This window comes from Pinus tabuliformis, chromosome 7, assembly GCF_031772625.1.
Source record: "Pinus tabuliformis cultivar Carrire ecotype Pingquan chromosome 7, CPIR1, whole genome shotgun sequence".
NCBI classification, from domain to species: domain Eukaryota; kingdom Viridiplantae; phylum Streptophyta; class Pinopsida; order Pinales; family Pinaceae; genus Pinus; species Pinus tabuliformis.
In genome coordinates, this window is record NC_142293.1 from 1276717183 (window position 1) to 1276738387 (window position 21205).

Genomic DNA, 21205 nt, shown 5'->3' on the forward strand with positions numbered 1-21205 from the left:
AGTGTTATTTCTACTCCATCTTTGTATTTATGGTTATATATGTAATTTGTTGCATTCCCATTTAAATCCGGATCAGTGGTATCATAGCAGTCTACTCTTTCTCTATTTTTCTTTGCATGTCCCCAATGAGGTTGGGATATAAGGAGTTAGGCCTTGAACTGGTCGAACCTTTACATGACCAGCCTCACAAATCCCAAAGGACTCCCATTGTGGATGAAAATACAGATGAGGGGGCAAGAGATCTTATCAAAATCTTTCTCGAAGAAGCCCTCGAGTGATAAAGGAACACGATGATGGACAACTTTTCCTAGATCCTTTAGCGGCTACCCAAGGGCGATGCATCTACCTTTCGCAGCTATTCTGGAAGAATCACACCCTTTAAGGTACAAGTTAACTTTGAAATTCTCATATTTGAGGGTCAGATGGATGCAAATGTTGTAGATAAATGCTTAAATATGATAGAAGGATATTTTTTCGTTTATGATTTTCTAGCCGGGAATAGATCACTTTTGCAGTTCTCAAAGCAGCCGCCCACGTCAAGGACTAGTGGGAAACCTACTGTGAGCAGAAGTATGAAAGTGCGAACTCATTGTTTTCAGCTGCACCCACTTGGAACTCATTCCGTGATGCCATTAAGGAGCAGTACTACCTTGTCAGGAGCTATGAGGATAAATACATAAATTGGACAAATCTCCGACAGGGAAGCAACCAAGATGTGTCGGAGTTTACCAATGTTTTTCATACCCTTCACACATAGTTCGGTATCAAGGATTCTGAGAAGCATTTGGTTCTCAAGTACTACGACTGCCTACACAGGTACATCAAGGACCAGATGGAGTTCCTGGACATCTCTTCACTCAGCACGGCATACCGATATGCCGTCAAGATCGAGAAAAAGTTTAAACAGAACAAGCAAGACTTTGGATCTACGAAGGTGGCCCATGACAACTTGCCAAAGCCACAAGAAAAGAACAACACAACGAAGCTGAAGAAGGACACGGGAAAGTGGTGTGAGTTCCATGAGAGCTCCACTCACAACACAAGTGAGTGTTGGGCGAAGTCATCACTAGTGGCTGAGATAAAGGCTTTAAGATCAGATGCATGTTTCGACTCTGAGTAACAACCCAACACGGGGAATGTGAAAGGGAAGAAGATTATCAATGTGGAGCCCAACGCCACCATTGCCACCACGAAGATCTAGAAGGAGGAACCCGAAGATTTAGAGGAGGAGGAGCGCTTATTCCACTCCTAGATATGGGTAAAGAGTTCCCCGCTACAGTTCGTTGTCGACAGCAGGAGCCAAAAGAACGTCATTTTGGCAGAGGTCTTGAAGCAGCTAGGCTTACCGACCATAGCACATCCACAACTGTACACCATTGGGTGGCTCCACCAAGGACGGGATCTTCACATGAGCTAGCAGTGCCACCTTCCATACATCATCAAGCCCTTCATGGATGAGGTATTATGTGACGTTGCTCCCATTGATGTTTGTGATGTATTATTAGGCCAACCATACTTATGGAAGTGACATGCTATGTATGAGTCAAGGCCTCGTGCTATTATTGTTACTTTGGGAAATAATTTGTACAGGATACCGGAGGTAGTACCGTCTACCACCATCTCTTTGGTTACTACAAAACAATGCAGTAAACTCATTTCCAAAACCAGGAAATTCATTTTCCTGATAATACGTCCTCAGGGAAAGAGGAAGACGGTGGCCATAATGCCCAGACAGGGCCCCTATGCATAACAACAACAAATTGACAAGGTCATGGAGGAGTATGAGGACATCTTCACCTCGCCCACAGGGGTGCCTCTGCACTGTCAGGTCAAACACTCCATTGATTTGACCGCAAGTGCAACCCTTCCCAATGGAACCATCTATCGGCGCTCTATTCTGGAGAACGAAAAAATCAAGAGGCAGATTTAGGAAATGCTACAAAAAGGTCACATCTGACTGAGTTCATCACCCTGTGGGAACCCAATCGTGTTGGTACAAAAGAAGGATGGGACTTGGAGAGTCTGTATTGACTATCGAGCGCTGAACAAGATCATTGTCTAGAATAGGTACCCAATCCCATGGATTGATGACGTTATGGACCAACTAAAGGGGGGAAAATATTTCAACAAGATCGGCTTGAAATCAAGATATCTGTAGGTACCAATCGAACCCTCTGATGTGTGGAGGGCTCCCTTCAAATTCAAGGAGGGCCTTTTCAAACGATTGGTTATGCCTTTTGGTTTGACGAATGCTCCTGCAACCTTCATGAGGCTGATGGATGATATCTTGCAGCCATTCACCAACTCATTTGTAGTGGTATACTTGGATGACATCCTGATCTTCAGCCAAAGTTGGGAAGAGCACCTCCACCACATCCGCTAGGTTCTTCAAACACTGCGACAACACAAGATATGTGCCAATTTGGAGAAATGAACTTTTGGCATGACCCAGGTCCGGTATTTGGGATACATTATATATGAATTGGGGGTGCATATAGATCTAGCCAAGATCCAAGTCATTCGTGATTGCCCAGTTCCAGCCACTCTAACAGAGCTTCGTAGCTTTCTGGGTCTTGCCAATTTCTACAACAGGTTCATGTTGCGACTCTCTCATATCACTTGGCCTTTGAGTCAAGTCACCAAGGGAGGAGCGAAAGAAAAATTATTTTGGTCTGAATCTCAACACAAGGCATTCACAGAGTTGAAACATCACCTCTGCTTTGCACGAGTGCTCACATTACTAGACTTGCAAAAACCATTTGAGCTCGTGACAAATGCCTTTGATTATGCTATTGGGGAAGTCCTTACTCAGCAGGAGCATTTAGTGGCATATCACAGTGAGACACTTTCAGACATAATCCCGAAGTATCCCACTTATGACAAAGAGATGTATTCCATTGTGTAGGCCTACTGATAATGGAAGCATTACATTTTGTGGAAGGAAATGATCATCCACATAGACTACCAGCCCCCGCAGTTCATACAGATGCAAGGGAAGTTGTAGAATGATCACCATCAAAACTAGTCCACATACATGCAACAATTCCATTTGAATATCAAGTATAAGAAGGGAAGCACAAATAATGTAGCAGATTGCCTCAACCGACCACCGATCATGGCATTAACCACCATGCTCAACTCTTGTGGGCACGAGACTTCTGATTGGCCAATTCTCTATAAAAGTGACCCAAAATTTGTCCACACATACCAGACTCTCTCGGAGGGTCAACAAGTTCTAGATTTTCACCTCTAGGATGTTCTATTATGCCACCTGGGACACCTCTGTGTTCCTTTAAGCAAGCGTGCCAAGATGATTTGGTAAGCACTCTACAGTCGGTCCACTAGGCATTTTGGGGTTGAGAAAATGGTGGCACTACTCCAGTGGTATTTCTATTGGCCGAATCTTTGACAGGATATCGGGAAGTACATCATATCTTACACTGCCTGCACCATTGCCAAACCAACCATCAAGAATAAAGGCCTATATACTCCGCTACCTACCCGTATTCGACCTTGGAAATCCATCTCCATGGATTACATGTTAGGCCTTCCTTATACTAAGCATGACAACGACTATGTTTTTGTAGTCATCGACAGATTCTTGAAGATGGCCATTATGGTGGCCTGCCAGAAGAATATCACAGTGGAAGACACTGCTAAACGCTTCTTTGAACGAGTGCGGGTACAGTTTTGGATCCCACATTCTATCATCTTAGATCCAGACAACATGTTCCTAAGTACATTTTTGTCCAGTCTCTGGTCAATGATGGACACTAATCTCATTAAGTCAATAACTTCCATCCCCAAACTAACAGCCAGACAGAGGTTGTCAATAGGATGATCATACACATTCTGCGCATGTACAACTCAAAGCATCCATGCACATGGGATGAGATCCTCCCCTATGTCCAGCACAGTTATAACTGGGCTCTCCATAGCTTGACTGACCACAACCCTTTTCAGATGGGCTTGGGATTCCAGCCACTATGTCCCATTGATGTGGACATGCCATTTGCAACTACTCTGGCAAATTCGGCTCATGTACAATTTGAAATTGATAAGGCAAACAAATTCATTGAGCACATCCAACATATCTACTAGCAAGTTCAGGACATTCAGGGGAAATCAAGTACCAAGTACAAGCAGTGACATGATCAACATCGGGTATCACACAAGTTTCAGGTTGGCGACAAAGTCTGGTTGCATTTGAAAAAGGAATGCCTTAACAGAGCTTATCGGAAACTCAAACCACTCCGATACAGTCCTTACACCATTACCAAGGTTGTGGGAGACAATGCATATAGCTCAGAATTCCCCCATTCCTCGGCCTGCACCCAGTGTTCAATGTGGACCACCTTCAACCATACTTCCCACCATTGCTAGACACATCAGACATTGCAGAACAACTCACACCTACAGAGTTAAATCTAGATTACATGGAATAAGCAAAAACTGATCGGATCATGGACACACAAATCAAGAACACCCAACAACAAAGGATCAAACTATATCGAGTTGTCAAAGCAAGCCAACTCCTTCACCAGTGCAAGTGGCTCACTAAGGACCAAGTTCAGCAAAAGTTTCCTCATCTCATGGAGGAACTCAACACAATGGGGACCATTTCTTCCTAATGGGTGGGGAATGATCCAAGTGGATATTGGTGTCCAACCTCCTATTCCACTTGGACCCCCACCATTGTTTTTTTCATTTTTTTAGTTTCCTTAATTGTAGAACAATTTAGTATTTTTGGCAATTTTTCGGGTCGTGAACTTCTAGAGTTGTTTTGAGGCCCTAAACAATGCTTTTTTGGAAAACTGGGTGCAACATGGGTTGTTTTTAATGTTACGCACTCAAAAGTTGTATTCCTTTGATAAATATTTCTAACGAGGTATTGTGCACATCAAACAAAGATCATATGCCAAATTTACGACTCGAGGAAGTTGATGTATCAATTCACCCAAACGAGGCCCATAGTTTGTTGCTTCATCTCCTAGGGTTAGGTTTTTGGATATTTATGGTTTTCCATTGTTTCTCAATAATAAATAGGCCTTCAGAGGCATGTAGCCACCACATCTCTTCTCAAAGATAAGCTACCATCGCCCGAGCTATTCTTATTTCCATTCTGTTTGTAAGCATATTTCAGTATTTGATTTTAATGAAATGAAGTGTTATTTCTACTGCATCTTTGTATTTATGGTTATATCTATAATTTTTTGTGTTCCTGTTTAAATCTCGATCAGTGGTATCAGAGCAGTCTGCTCTTTCTTTGTTTTTCTTTGCATGTCCCCAACTAGGTCGGGATGTAAGGAGTTAGGGCTTGAACTGGTCGAACCTTTGGAAGATCAGCCTCGCAAATCCCAACGGCCTCCCATGGTGGATGAAAATAAATACGAGGGGGCAGGAGATCCTATCAAAATCTTGCTCAAAGAAGCCCTCGAGTGACAAAGGAACGTGATGATGGACAACTTTTCCTAGATCCTTCAGCAACTATCCAAGGGTGACACATCTACTTTTGGCAGCTACTCTGGAAGTGCCACACCCTTTAAGGTACAAGTTAACTTTGACATTCCCATATTTGACGATTGGATAGATGCAGACGCTGTAGATAAATGGTTAAATATACTAGAAGGACATTTTTTTTTATGATTTTTCCAGTGGGGAAAGGATCACTTTTGCACTTCTCAAAGCAGCCCCCCTCATCAAAGACTAGTGGGAAACCTAATGTGAGTAGAAGGATGAAAATGCAAACTCATTATTCTCATCCGCACCCACTTGGAACTCGTTCTAGGATGCCATCAAGGAGTAGTACTACTCTATCGAGAGCTATCAGGATAAATACAAAAAGTGGACAACGCTGCGACAGGGAAGGGACCAAGATGTGCCAGAGTTTACCAATGTTTTTCATACCCTTTGCACAAAGTTGGATATCAAGGATTCTGAGAAGAATTTGGTTCTCAAGTACCGAGAATGCCTACATAGGTACATCCAGGATGAGATGGAGTTCCTGGACATCTCCTCGTTCGGAACGGCATACCGATATGCTGTCATGTTGAGAAAAAGTTTAAATAGAAGAAGCGATACTTTGGATCTGCGAATCTGAAGTAAGGGAAAGGTGCCCCCAAACTCCAAAACAAAGGACAAATCCAATGTGGGGTGGCCAAGGACAACCTGTCAAAGCCGCAAGTAAATAACAACACCACGAAGCCAAAGAAGGACATGGGAAAGTGGTGTGAGTTTCATAAGAGCTCCAGTCACAACACAAGTGAGTGTTGGGCCAGGAATTCACTGCTGGCCGAACTAAAGGCTTCAGAATGGGATGCATGTTCCTACTCTAAGTCAGAACTCAACAAGGGGAATGACAAAGGGAAGCAGATTATCGATGTAGAGCCCAATGCCACTGTTGCCACCACAAAGATCCAGAAGGAGAAACTCGAAGATCGAGAGGAGGAGGAGTGCCTCTTCCACTCCCAAATGTGGGTAAAGACTTCCTCGCTACAGTGCATTTTCGACAGTGGGAGCCAAAAGAACCTCATTTTAGTAGAGGTCATGAAGCTGATGGGGTTATCGAGCATAGCACATCCACAACCGTACACCATCGAGTGGCTTCACTAAGGACGGGATCTTCACATGAGCCAGTAGTGTCACCGTCCATACAACATCTAGCCCTTGACCGATAAGGTATTATGTGACGTTGCTCCCCTTGATGCTTGTGATGTATTATTATGCCAACCACACTTATGGAAGTGACATGTTGTGTATGAGTCAATGCCTCATGCTGTTATTATTATTTTGTGAAATAAGTTGTATAGGATACTTGAGGTAGCACCATCTATCGCCATCTCATTGGTTACTACAAAACAATGTTGTAAGCTCATTTCCAAAACCGAGAAATTCATTTTCCTGATGATATGCCCTCAGGGAAAGAAGAAGATGATGCCCACAACCTCCAGACAGGGCCCCTACGCATGACAACAATAGATGGACAAGGTCATGGAGGAGTACAAGGACATCTTCACCTCCCCCGTAGGGGTGCCTCTACACTGTGAGGTCAACCACTCCATTGATTTGACCTCAGGTGCGCTGCTACCCAATGGACCCATCTATCGGAACTCCGTTCTAGAGAACGGCGAAATCAATAGGTATATTTAGGAGCTACTCCAGAAAAGTCACATCCGACCGAGTTCATCGCCCTATGGGAGCCCAATTGTGTTGGTACAGATGAACGACGAGACTTGGAGACTCTGTATTGACTATCAGACACTTAACAATATCGACTTGAAATCAAGATATCACCAGGTACCAATCAAACCCCCCGATGTGTGGAAGACTACCTCCAAAGCCAAGGACGACCTTTTCAAATGTTTGGTTATGCCTTTTGGGTTGGCGAGTGTTCCTGCAAACTTCATGAGGCTGATGGATGACATCTTGTGGCCATTCACCAACTCATTTGAAGTGGTATACTTGGACGAGATCCTGATCTTTAGCCAGAGTTCAAAAGACCACCTCCGCCACATCCAACAAGTTCTCAAAACACTATGACAACACAAGATATGTGCTAATTTGGAGAAATTCACTTTTCACATGACCCAAGTTTAGTATCTTGGATACATTATTAATAAATTGGGGGTGCATTTGGATCCAACCAAGATCCTAGTCACTCAGGATTGGCCAACTCCAACCACTCTAATAGAACTCTACAGCTTTCTCGGTCTTGCCAATTTCTACTGCAGGTTCATGTTGGGATTCTCTCATTTCACTTGGCCCTTCAGTAAAGTCACCGAGGGAGGAGCGAAAGAAAAATTCTTTTGGTCTGAATCTCAATAAAAGGCATTCATAGAGTTGAAATATCGCCTCTGCTCTGTACCAGTGCTCAAATTACCAGACTTGCAACAACCATTTGAGATTGAGACAGATGTCTCTAACTATGCTATTGGGGTAGTCCTTACTCAACAACAACATCCGATGGCATATCACAATGAGAAACTTTCAGACACAGTTTGGAATTATCCCACTTATGACAAAGAGATGTATTCCATTGTGTAGGCATGCCGACAATGGAAGCATTACATTTTGGTGAAGGAAATAGTCATCTACATAGACCACCAACACCTGCAGTTCATACAGATGTAAGGGAAGTTGCAAAATGTTGCCATCAGAAGTGGTCCACATACCTGCTACAGTTCCATTTGAATATCAAGTATAAGAAGGGCAACACCAATAATGTTGTAGATTGCCTCAGCCAACCACTGATCATGGTGTTAACGACCATGCTCAACTCTTGTGGGAACGAGACTTCTGATTGGCCAATTATCTAGAAAAGTAACCCAGAATTCGTCCACCCATGTCAGACGCACTTGGAGGGTCAGCAAGTTCTAGATTTTCATCTCTAGGATGCCCTATTATGCCATTTGGGACACCTTTGTGTTCCTTCAAGCGGGCTTGCCAAGATGATTTGGGAAGCACACTACAGCCGGAACACTGGGCATTTCACAGTCGAGAAAACGGTGGAAGTACTGCAGAAGTATTTCTATTGGCCGAATCTTCAACAGGATGTCGAGAAGTACATCATATCCCGCATAGCTTGCGCCATTGCTAAACCAACCATAAAGAAGCAAGGCCTCTAGACTCTGCTGCCTACCCCTAGTCGACCTTGGGAATCCATATCCATGGATTACATGTCCGGCATTCCTTCTACTAAGCATGGAAATGACTATGCTTTTGTGGTTGTCGACAGATTCGTGAAGATGGCCATTATGGCAACCTGCAAGAAGAATATCACAGCAGAAGCCACTGCTAAACTCTTCTTTGAACAGTTGTGGGTACACTTTGGAATGCCACAATCTATCATTTTAGATCAGGACAATAGGTTCCTTAGTACATTTTGTTGTAGTCTTTGGTCGATGTTGAACACCAAGGTCACTAACTCCATAACTTTCCATCCCCAAACTGATGGCTAGACAGAGGTCGTCAACAGGATGATGGTACACATTCTATGCATGTACAATTCAAAGCATCCAAGCACATGGGATGAGAGCCTCCCCTACATCAAGCACATCTACAACCAGGCTCTCCACAGCTCGACTGACCACAACCCTTTTCAGGTGGGCTTGGGATTCCAGACATTATGTCCCATTGATGTGGCCATGCCAATTGTAGATACTTCAACAGATTCAGCTCACGTCCAGTCCGAAACCAATAAGGAAAACAAATTCATTCAGCACATCTAACATATCTACCAACAGGTTCATGATATTCTGCAGAAATCGAATGCCAAGTGCAAGTGGCGATATGACCAACATTGGGTGCCACACAAGTTTCAGGTGGGTGACAAAGTTTAGTTGCATTTGCAAAAGGAACGCCTTATGGGAGCCTACCAGAAACTCAGACCACTCCGACATGGTCCTTACACCATTACCAAGGCTATGGGAGACAATGCATTTGAGCTCAACATTCCCCCATTCCTTGGCTTCCACTTAGTGTTCCATGTGACCGCCTTTGACCATACTTACCACCATTTGCTAAAGACATCAAACATTGCATAAAAGCTCACACCTACATGGTTAAATCCATATTGCATGGAAGAATCCACAACTGATTGGATTATGGACACACAGATCAAGAACACCCGACAACAAAGGATCAAACTATATCGAGTTATAAAATCAGGCCAACTCCTTCACCAGGGAAAGTGGCTCACCAGTGACCAAGTTCACTAGAAGTTTCTTCATCTCATGGAGGAACTCAACGCAATGGGGTCCATTGCTTCCTGATAAGGGAGGAATGATCCAGTTGGATATTGGTGGCCACCCGACTATTCCACTTGTACCCCCACCATTGTTTGTTTTAGTTTTTAAGTTTCCTTATTTGTAGCACAATTTACTATTTTTGACAATTTTTGGGTCGTGAATTTCCGAGGCTCCCTCAAAAGTTGTAGTCCTTTGATAGATCTTTCTAATGAGGTATTGTGTGTGTTAAATGGAGATCGTATGCCAATGTTACGACCCTGGGAAGTTGATGTACTAATTTACCAAAATGGGGCCCATAGTTTGGCACGTCATCTCCTAGGGTTACGTTTTTGGATGTTTAAAGTTTTCCATTGTTTCTAAATAATAAATAGGCCTTGGAGACTCATTATGACATAGTTCAGAGGCATGTAGCCACGATATCTCTTTTAAGAGATAAGCTACCATCGCCCGAGCTATTCTTATTTCTATTATGTTTGCAAGCATATTTCAGTATTTGATATTAACGAAATGAAGTGTTATTTCAACTACATCTTTGTATTTATGGTTATATCTATAATCTGTTTCATTCGTTTTGAAATCTGGATCAAGTAATGGAGGAGATAAACTTGTAGGTCACTAATAGATTGCGAACTGGCCTATATCATGTTGCGAGGACTTTTATCGATTTTCCATCTTTTGTAAAACCTTCATCAGGATAGGATTTCCAATCAACTGTAGATTCGAATGCATATACATTCTTACAATGTTTTGCTATCAAGGAAGCCAATTCCAATTATATATGGGTATTGAAAATGTGGAGCTAACCACTGGATATAAATTTATTTTTCGACCATTTAATGTGACTCAAGCTTTTGGATTTATATGTTAGAGAGTAAACTCTCTTGTAGGATGGAGAAATCTTGAACATTTTTCTTTTGCCTCATAAAATTTCATGAAATGACGTTCCAAATGAGGTTCTTGCATGTTCAAATTCAATGATATGAATGTATTTCCAAAAAATATAAGTGTGTTGCCTTATTATTTTCAAGGATGCTTTCCATAATTATTAAGTTTTGGAAATTGTTTTTTCATTTAGATTTGAAATGAATTTGGTGTTAGCTTTTTAAAAATTGGAAATTTTCTTTTTTTCCATGAAGAAAAAATATTTAAGGTAATTAAAATCATTATTTGGGAACTTTGAATGATGAAACCACCTTAAAAGAACATTTAAAATGATTTTCTTTATTTTTTTTAAATATATTTTCATATTGTCTGTAGAGAGACAATAGTCGGAATTATGGACATATAGTCTCTGTAGAGACAATATGTTTTTAATCTTAGCTACTGTCCCTTAAGAGAAAAAAATGTAATTATCTCTAAAGAGACAAAATGAAAGTGTCTCTAGAGAGACAAATGAAATTTTCGCTAGAGAGACAAATAAAATTATCTCTCAAGAGACAATAATTTGTCTGTGTCTTTATACATACAATAATAATATGTGTTCTATATTGTCTTTATATAGACTATTTTTTAAGACAATAATTTTGTGACACTAATTTTGAGACACCGACTTAAAGATAATATTTAAGACAATACACAAGTTTGTTTTTGTCTCAAGTTAAGACAATTGACTCAAAAATTGTCTTAAAACCCCCCTACATGTATTAGTGCTCTCGTGGACATTTAGGTGGAAACATTTTCTATTAGGATTTGGGTTTTTTTTGGATACTTGATGAATATTAGGATATCATAGGATTTGGAAATGTAAACTTAATGGGCTTGCAATGAACATATTCAAATGTCACCAAACTCCACATCAAAGGTTGTTATCAGGTTGTAAAGGGTTGAAATTCAGAATGCCAAATTTTTCCTTTTATATGGGAATGTCCTAATCATTTTTGTTGTCATCATCTTCATCATGATCATCAAAGGAATATTAAGCATGATCACCATCATCATTAGCAAGATTATACTAATAAACATGTATTGCCATCATCCTTGTCCTCCTTCTCTTCCTAATCATTTTCATTGTCATCATCATCATCATGGTCATCAAAGGAATAGCATCATGATCATCATCATCATCAAAAGAATATTAAACATAACCATTGTCATCATTAGCTAGCTTATACTAATATAAATATATTGTCATCATCATTATTGTCAACACCAACATCAAAAACCTTGTTTAAGAAAATTGAATTATCCGCCTCCTCCTCTTCCTCTTTTTACTAATGTTGTCATCATTGTATTTTTCATCATCATTACCATGTCATGTTTTTAATATGAATTGATTTTATATTAAATATTTAAAAAATGACATCATCATTATTTTGATCATGGTCATTATCATCATTGTGGTTAACATCATCCATGATATCATCATCAACCAGAACTTTATTATAATAATATATTTAAAAAGATATTCAATATTTTATCGACGGTAAAAGAATTTCTTTTAAATATGAATAAAAGTATTTTATGATGTCATTTGGTCGTGGTCAACAACCCCATAAATTTAAAAAATATTAACTATTTTATCATAAAGTGATCATCAACTAGTAAAATATATTAAGTATTTTAAAAAGTTATCAAACAAACAACGTCCGTAAGGATGTTATTCAAACAACTAAATTGATTTATGACCGTTTGCGCTATGTTTGTGCAAATCTTACGAGAAGTAAGAAATTATATGAAATTGGTCATTTTTATTATATTATTTTTTATTATCTAAATTATGTTTTCATTTCTATATCGTACGCGGATGAATGACACATTTGATGCTCTGTTGTAATTTATTTTTATATTGTACGTGTATGAATAACACATTCGATGTTCTGTTTTTATTTATTTTTATATCATACACGTATGAATGACACATTTGATGATGAATGATATATTCGATGAGAAGATTAAGAAATGAGATATTCGATGTGTAGATATGCTTTTTCGAATGTTCGGTTATGCCTTTTGGGTTGACGAATGCTCTTGCAATTTTCATGAGGCTGATGGATGACATCTTGCGGCCATTCACCAACTCATTTGTGGTGATATACTTGGATGACATCCTGATCTTTAGCGAGAGTTGGGAAGAGCACCTCCACCACATCCGACAGGTTCTCCAAACACTGCGACAACACAAAATATGTGCTAATTTGGAGAAATACATTTTTGGCATGACCGATGTTTAGTATCTGGGGTACATTATTGATGAATAGGGGGTGCATGTGGATCCAGCTAAGTTCCAAGTCATTCGGGATTGGCTAGCTCCAACCACTTTGACAGAGCTCCGTAGCTTTCTGGGTCTTGCCAATTTCTACTACACATTCATGTTGGGATTCTGTCATATCATTTGGCCATTGAGTCAAGTCACCAAGGGAGAAGCGAAAGCAAAATTTTTTTGGTCTGAATCTCAACAGAAGGCATTCACAGAGTTGAAACATTACCTCTGCTCTGTACCAGTGCTCACATTACTAGACTTACAACAACCATTTGAAATGAAGACAAATGTCTCTAACTATGCTACTGGGGTAGTCCTTACTCAACAATGACATCCAATGGAAATCACAATGAGACACTTTCAGACACAGTCCGAAAGTATCCCACTTATGACAAAGTGATGTATTTCATTGTGCAGGCCTACCACCAATGGAAGCATTATAATTTAGGGAAGGAAATGGTCATCCACACAGACCACCGACACCTACAGTTCATATAGATGCAAGGGAAGTTGCAGAATGATTTCCATTAGAAGTAGTCCACATACCTGCAACAATTCCATTTGAATATCAAGTATAAGAAGGGCAACACCAATAATGTTGCAGATTGCCTCAGTGAACCACCGATCATGGTGTTAACCACCATGCTCAACTCTTATGGGCACGAGACTTCTAATTTGCCAATTATCTAGAAAGGTGACCCAGAATTCGTCCACACATACCAGACGCTCTTGGAGTGTCAGCAAGTTCGAGATTTTCACCTCCAAGATGCCCTATTATGCCACTTGGTACACTTTTGTGTTCCTTCAAGCGAGCATGCTAAGATGATTTGGGAAGCACACTACAGTTGGGCTACTGGGAATTTTGGTGTCGAGAAAATGGTGGCAGTACTGTAGAAGTATTTCTATTCGCCAAATCTTCGACAAGATGTCGAGAAGTACATTAGATCCTACACTACCTGTGCCATTTCCAAACCGACCATCAAGAAGCAAGGCCTCTATACTCCGCTGCCTACCCCTAGTCGACCTTGGGAATCCATATCCATGGATTACATGCTCGGCCTTCCTTCTACTAAGCATGGAAACGACTATGTTTTTGTGGTTGTCAACAGATTCTCAAAGATGGCTATCATGGTGACCTGCAAGAAGAATATCACGGCTGAAGCCACTGCTAAACTCTCCTTTGAACGAGTGTGGGTACACTTTGGGATGCCAGCGTCTATCATCTCTGATCGAGACAACATATTCCTTAGTACATTTTGGTCCAGTCTCTGGTCGATGCTAAACACCAAGCTCATTAAGTCCACAACTTTCCATACCCAAACTGATGGCCAGACAGATGTCATCAACAAGACGATGGTACACATTCTGCAGATGTGCAACTCAAAGTATCCATGCACATGGGATGAGAGCCTCCCCTACATCTAGAATAATTATAACCAGGCTCTCCACAACTCGACTGACCAAAACCCTTTTCAGGTGGGCTTGGGATTCCAGCCACTATGTCCCATTGATGTGGCCATCCATTTGCAGCTACTTTGACAGATTGGGTTCATGTCTAGTCGGAAATCGATAAGGCAAACAAATTCATTGAGCACATCCAACATATCTATGAGCAGGTTCACGACATTCTGGAGAAATCAAATGCCAAGTACAAGTAGCGACATGATCAACATCGGGTGCCACACAAGTTTCAAGTGCGCGACAAAGTGTAATTGCATTTGCAACAGGAACACCTCACTAGAGCCTATCAGAAACTCAAACCACTCTGATATGGTCCTTACACCATTACCAAGGTTGTGGGAGACAATGCATTTGAGCTCAGCATCCCCCCATTCCTTGGCTTGAACCTAGTGTTCCATGTGGACTGCCTTTGACCATACTTAACACCATAGCTAGACACATGAAACATTGTAGAACAACTCACACCTACAAAGTTAAATCCATATTGCATGGCACAAGCCACAACTGATTAGATCATGGACAAATATATCAAGAACACCTGACAAAAAAGGATCAAACTATATCGAGTTGGCAAAGCAGTCCAACTCCTTCACGAGGGCAAGTGGTTCACCATGGACCAATTTCAGTAGAAGTTTCCTCATCTTATGGAGGAACTCAATGCAATGGGGACCATTGCTTCCTAACAGGGGAGGAATGATGCAGGTGGATATTGGTGGCCACCTTCCTTTTCCACTTGGACCCCCACCATTATTTCTTTTAGTTTTTAAGTTTCCTTATTTGTAACACAATTTACTATTTTTGGTAGTTTTTCGAGTCGTGAACTTCTGGAGCTCACTCAAAAGTTATAGTCCTCCGACAAATCTTTCTAACGAGGTATTGTGCACGTCAAACGGAGATCATATGCCAAAGTTACGACCCCGGGAAGTTGGTGTACTAATTTACACAAACAGGGCCTATAGTTTGGCACGTCATCTCCTAGCGTTAGGTTTTTGGATGTTTAACATTTTCCATTGTTTCTAATAATAAATAGGCCTTGGAGACTCATTGTAACAGAGTTCAGAGGCATGTAGCCACCATATCGCTTTTTAGAGATAAGTTACCATCGCCGGAGCTATTCTTATTTCCATTATGTTTGTAAGCATATTTCAGTATTTAATATTAATGAAATGAAGTGTTATTTCTACTACATCTTTGGATTTATGGTTATATCTATAATTTGTTGCGTTCCTGTTGAAATCTGGATCAAGTAATGGAGGTGATAAATTTGTAGGTCACCAATAGATTGAGAATTGGCCTATATCATGTTGCAAGGACTTGGGTCAATTTTCCATCTTTCTTAAAACCTTCATCAGGACAGGATTGCCAATCAATTGTAGAAGTGAATGCATATACATTATTACAATGTTTTATTATCAAGGAAGCCAATTCCAATTATATATAGGAATTGAAAATGTGGAGCTAACCACTGGATATAAATTTAATTTTCCACCATTTAATGTGATTCAAGCTTTTGGATTTATATGTTAGAGAGTAAACTCTCTTGTAGGATGGAGAAATCTTGAACGTTTTTCTTTTCCCTCATAAAATGTCATGAAATGGAGTTCCAAATGAGGATCTTGCATGTTCAAATTCAATGATATGAATGTATTTTCAACAAATTTAAGTGTGTTGCCTTATTATTTTCAAGGTTGCTTTCCAGAATTGTTAAGCTTTGAAATTGTTTTTTCATTTAGATTTAAAATGAATTTGGTGTTAGCTTTTAAAAAATTGGAACTGTTCATTTTTTTCCATGAAGAAAAAAGATTTAAGGTAATTAAAATCATTATTTGGGAACACTGAATGATGAAACCACCGTAAACGAACATTTAAAATGATTTTGTTTATTTTTTTTTAAATATTTTTTCGTATTGTCTCTAATAGTCGGAATTATGGACATATAGTCTCTATAGAGACAATATGCTTTTAATCTCAGCTATTGTCCCTTAAGAGACAAAAATGTAATTATCTCTAAAGAGACAAAATGGAAGCGTCTCTAGAGAGACAAACAAAATTGTCTCTAGAGAGAGAGATAAAATTATCTCTCTCAAGAGACAATAATTTGTGTGTCTTTATACACGCAATAATAATATGTGTTCTATATTGTCTTTATATAGACATTTTTTTAACACAATAATTTTGAGACACTAATTTTGAGACACGGAATTAAAGATAATATTTAAGACAATACACAAGTTTCTTTTTGTCTCAAGTTAAGACATTGGCTCGAAAATTATCTTAAATATTGTCTTAAAACCCCCCTACATGTAGTAGTGCTCTTGCGGACATTTAGATGGAAACATTTTCTATTAGGATTTGCATTTTTTTTTTGTATAGTTGATGGATATTAGGATATCATAGGATTTGGAAATGTATACATAATGGGCTTGCAACGAATAGATTCAAATGCCACCAAACTCCACATCAAACGTTGTTATCAAGTTGTAAAGGGTTGAAATTCAGAACGTCAAATTTGGCCTTTTATATGGGAATGTTCTAATCATTTTCGTTGTCATCATATTCATCATGATCATTAAAGGAATATTAAACATGATCACCATCATCATTAGCAAGCTTATACTAATAAACATGTATTGCCATCATCCTTGTCCTCCTCCTCTTCCTAATGATGATGAGTCTTTTTCTAGACTTGAAACGCCGACAACGTAAAAATGAAGACTGTGGAATATCTGAATTTAGAACCTCAAATACCACACCACAGAAATCTGCGAACCATCATTTTCATTGTCATCGTCATCATCATGATCATCAAAAAAATATCGCCATGATCATCACGACCATCAAAGGAATATTAAACATAACCATTGTCATCATTAGCTAGCTTATACTAATATAAATATATTGTCGTCATCATTATTGTCAATATCTACATCCGAAACCTTGTTTTAAGAAAACTGGATTATCCTCCTCCTCTTCCTCTTTTCACTGATATTGTCATCATTGTATTTTTCATCATCATTACCATGTCATGTTTTCAATATCAATTGATTTCACATTAAATATTAAAAAATGACATCATCATTATTTTGATCGGGTCATTATGATCATTGTGGTCAGCATCATCCATGATATCATCATGGACAACAACTTTACTATAATGATATATTTAAAAGGATATTCAATATTTTATCGATGGTAAAAGAATTTCTTTATGAATAAAAGTATTTTACGGTGTCATGAATATCCTTTTAAATATGAATAAAAGTATTTTACGGTGTCATTTGGTTGTCGTCATCAACCCCATCAATTTAAAAAATATCAACTATTTTATCATAAAGTGATCATCAACTATTAAATATATTAAATATTTTAAAAGATTATCAAACAAACAACCAAACAACTAAATTAATTTATGACCGTTTGCGGTACGTTTGTGCAAATCTTACGAGAAGCAATAAATTATTTGAAATTGGTCATTTTTATTATATTATATTTTATTATCTAAATTCTGGTTTTATTTTTATATCGTACGCGGATGAATGACACATTCGATGTTCTGTTTTGTTTTATTTTTATATCGTACGCGGATGAATGACACATTCGATGTTCTGTTTTGTTTTATTTTTATATCGTACACTGATGACTGAGATATTCGATGTGCATATTAAGAAATGAGATATTCGAGGTGTAAATTAATAAAGGAGTTGTTTTAAGTTTTTTTTGGGGTTTTTTTGGTTTAAAAAATAAATTTAAATAACACAAATACAAATTTCATTTCAATTTTTTTCAGTCAAATTCCAACACAAAAAAATCATACTAAAAACAACTCCATTATGAAATATATTTAAAAAAAGAAAAACCTAAATTCCACCCCGACCCACTGAACTACCCCTTCAACTGCGGTAGTTTTGTGAATTACATATTGACGGCTTTAAAGAGAAGAGGAGAGCAGCTTCCTTTCCAAACATAGAGCGAGTGCACTACTTACAAAGGGTGTGCCCGATATGGCTTTTCATAGTTTGCCTCTGTGTCTAGCTTTGCCTGTGCCTGCATTAACATTAACAGTAGGCATTCTTTATATGTTCTCCTCTTTCGTCTTCATACGGTTATTGCACCAGAGAAGGCTTAGTGCCACATTGCCACCAGGCCCCCGTGCATGGCCCATCATCGGAAATCTGCACCAATTGAAACTGCCTGTTCACCGTAATCTTAAAGCCCTTGCTGACAAATATGGTCCCATTTTGTTTATCCGCTTGGGCTCCGTCCCTGCAGTAGTAGTTTCTTCTTCAGCGGCAGCAAAACAGTTTCTCAAAACTCATGATTTGATCTTTGCCAGCAGACCACCAACCGCTGCTGGGAGATTACTGTTCGATAAAGATGTGGGGTTCTCTCCGTACGGAGATCACTGGAGGCAAATGAGAAAAATATGCGTATTAGAACTCCTGACTGCCAAAAGAATCGAGACCTTCAGGCACGTGCGAGAGGAAGAGGTGTCTGCCATGATCCAATCAATATGGGAGGAGAGTAAGAGCGGAATAGTGAGCGTGGATGTGAGCAAGGCCGTCACTACTGTCAACACCAATATAATTTTGCGGATACTGGCGGGGAGGAAATTTAGTGACGATGATTTGGGTGGCGAATTCAAAGGGTTCAAGGATCTGATGGTAGAGATGACAGCTGCGGTTGGAGAGTTCAATATTGGAGACTTCATTCCGTATTTGGATTGGCTTGATTTGCAAGGTATCAATCAACGCCTCAAGAAGCTCCGTAAAACATTCGATGGATTCGCCGAGAGAATGATAAACGAGCATGTTAATCTCAATCATTTCAATTTCCAGAAAGGCGCAGACGCAGAGCCTCGCGTTCAAGACTTCGTGGATGTGCTGCTCCGAATGGCTGAGACGGACACCAATATCACACGGGAAACCATCAAGACCCTTGTGATTGTATATATCTTGGGATTCTGCTTTTTTATATTATTTGGCATCCTCATTCTTGAACTTCAGTCCATCATCATTTTGCATTAATTGGATTTGTATGTGTATGTGTGTAGGACATGTTCGTGGGTGGCGTGGCGTCGACATCCAGTACGTTTGAATGGGCAATTAGTGAGCTGCTCAGACATCCCAATGCAATGACGAGATTGCAGGAAGAAATTGAATCGGTCGTTGGCAAACATGGTAGGGTAAAGGAGTCGGATTTGGCAAGCATGAAATACCTCCACTGTGTGGTGAAAGAGACTCTCCGATTATACCCAGCCGCGCCGCTAGGTCTGCCTCACGAATCTGTAGAGGCTGTGACGGTAGGAGGATTCTACATACCGAAGAAAACAACAGTAATGGTAAATTTGTGGGCTATAGGAAGGGATCCCAATGTATGGGGGGAATATGCTTCCAAATTCAATCCGGAGCGATTCATGGAAAGCGGAAAATTCAGTTTGGCCGATCAATCAGACTTCAGCATGATACGGTTTGGGGCAGGAAGGAGAGGATGCCCAGGGGTTTCCATGGCTATTCCGACTATTGAACTTGCATTGGCTCAGTTGGTGCACAGTTTCGATTGGAGAGTTGAAGGCGATCCCTCCCGGCTGGATATGAGGGAATCGTACGGAACAACGATTGCAAGACAAGTTCCGCTGTGTGGTTATCCAACGTTGAGGAGGGCCAGCTTTCCACCATAAACGGAACCGTAGGAGACAAAGGCACTGTTTCTCTTTATTTGCAAGAGTTTTCCACGCACGATTTCACTTCTGTCTACAGGATTTGCTACATCTAATTATGTCTGGGTAGGAATAAATGCCATATTCTCCACGGCTGATCGAAATCCTATATTTGTCCGTATTATTTCGAAAAATACTTTAGAATATACAAGTGCACAATCATTTTACAATTTCTTATTGTGGTATGAAGGTCCACTTTATTTATAGAAGTATAGATTTATTCTATTGTGGATTTAGCATGAGTTGAGAATTTTTCTTATTGTGGTATGAAGGTCCACTTTATTTATAGAAGTATAGATTTATTCTATTGTGGATTTAGCATGAGTTGAGATCAAATTCGATCAAATTTCTTGAGGTATAGATATATTTAAACTATAAAAAATAGTTTTTTTTGTTAAATTTATATTTTTGAATGTTATATAGAGTATAAATAAAATCAAATAAAAAATTTAGTCAAATAAACGTATTTTTTTAATGATATTTTTATAATTATTATATATATATATATAATTGACATTAAAATATTTTATATAACATGTACATCATATTTGTCAAATTAAAATGATTTAATATTATTATTATTATTATATTTTTAGGTATATGTCTATATTAATTTATATTGAAAAAAGTTATTGATAATTCACATTTCATTATTTTTTTTTATATACAACTTTAAAATATTTTATTTTAACAATATCCAAATAAATTAGTTAACATAGATTCTCAAATAATTTGTTGAAATATCTTTTAAAAGTATAAAGTTTAAACATCTTTTAATTCTAATTACTTTACCACATATTGATTTTCTAATTATAATTCACACTATTTTTCTATTTAAAGTATAATTTACATTTATTTTAAAGAAACATGTGTAACTCTATAGAGTAAAAGACAAATTTACACATCCACTCACACTAAACTATAAAATAAGCTTGTAGACTCAATAATAATAATAATACAACTTGTTTTATTATATTTATTAAATAAATATAAATAATTTCTTATTAATTCTAAATTATTTAAATTTAAAAACAAATACAATTTAATATAAATATTATATTAATAAATGTTTTTTTATTTTCT

The 21205-nt window shown here is 38.8% G+C and overlaps 1 pseudogene; it reads left to right on the forward strand.

Annotated features, from left to right (window-relative positions):
• The first annotated feature begins 18407 nt into the window (after positions 1 to 18407).
• LOC149252133 (cytochrome P450 750A1 pseudogene) lies at positions 18408 to 20083 on the forward strand (annotated as a pseudogene).
• Positions 20084 to 21205: the final 1122 nt, after the last annotated feature.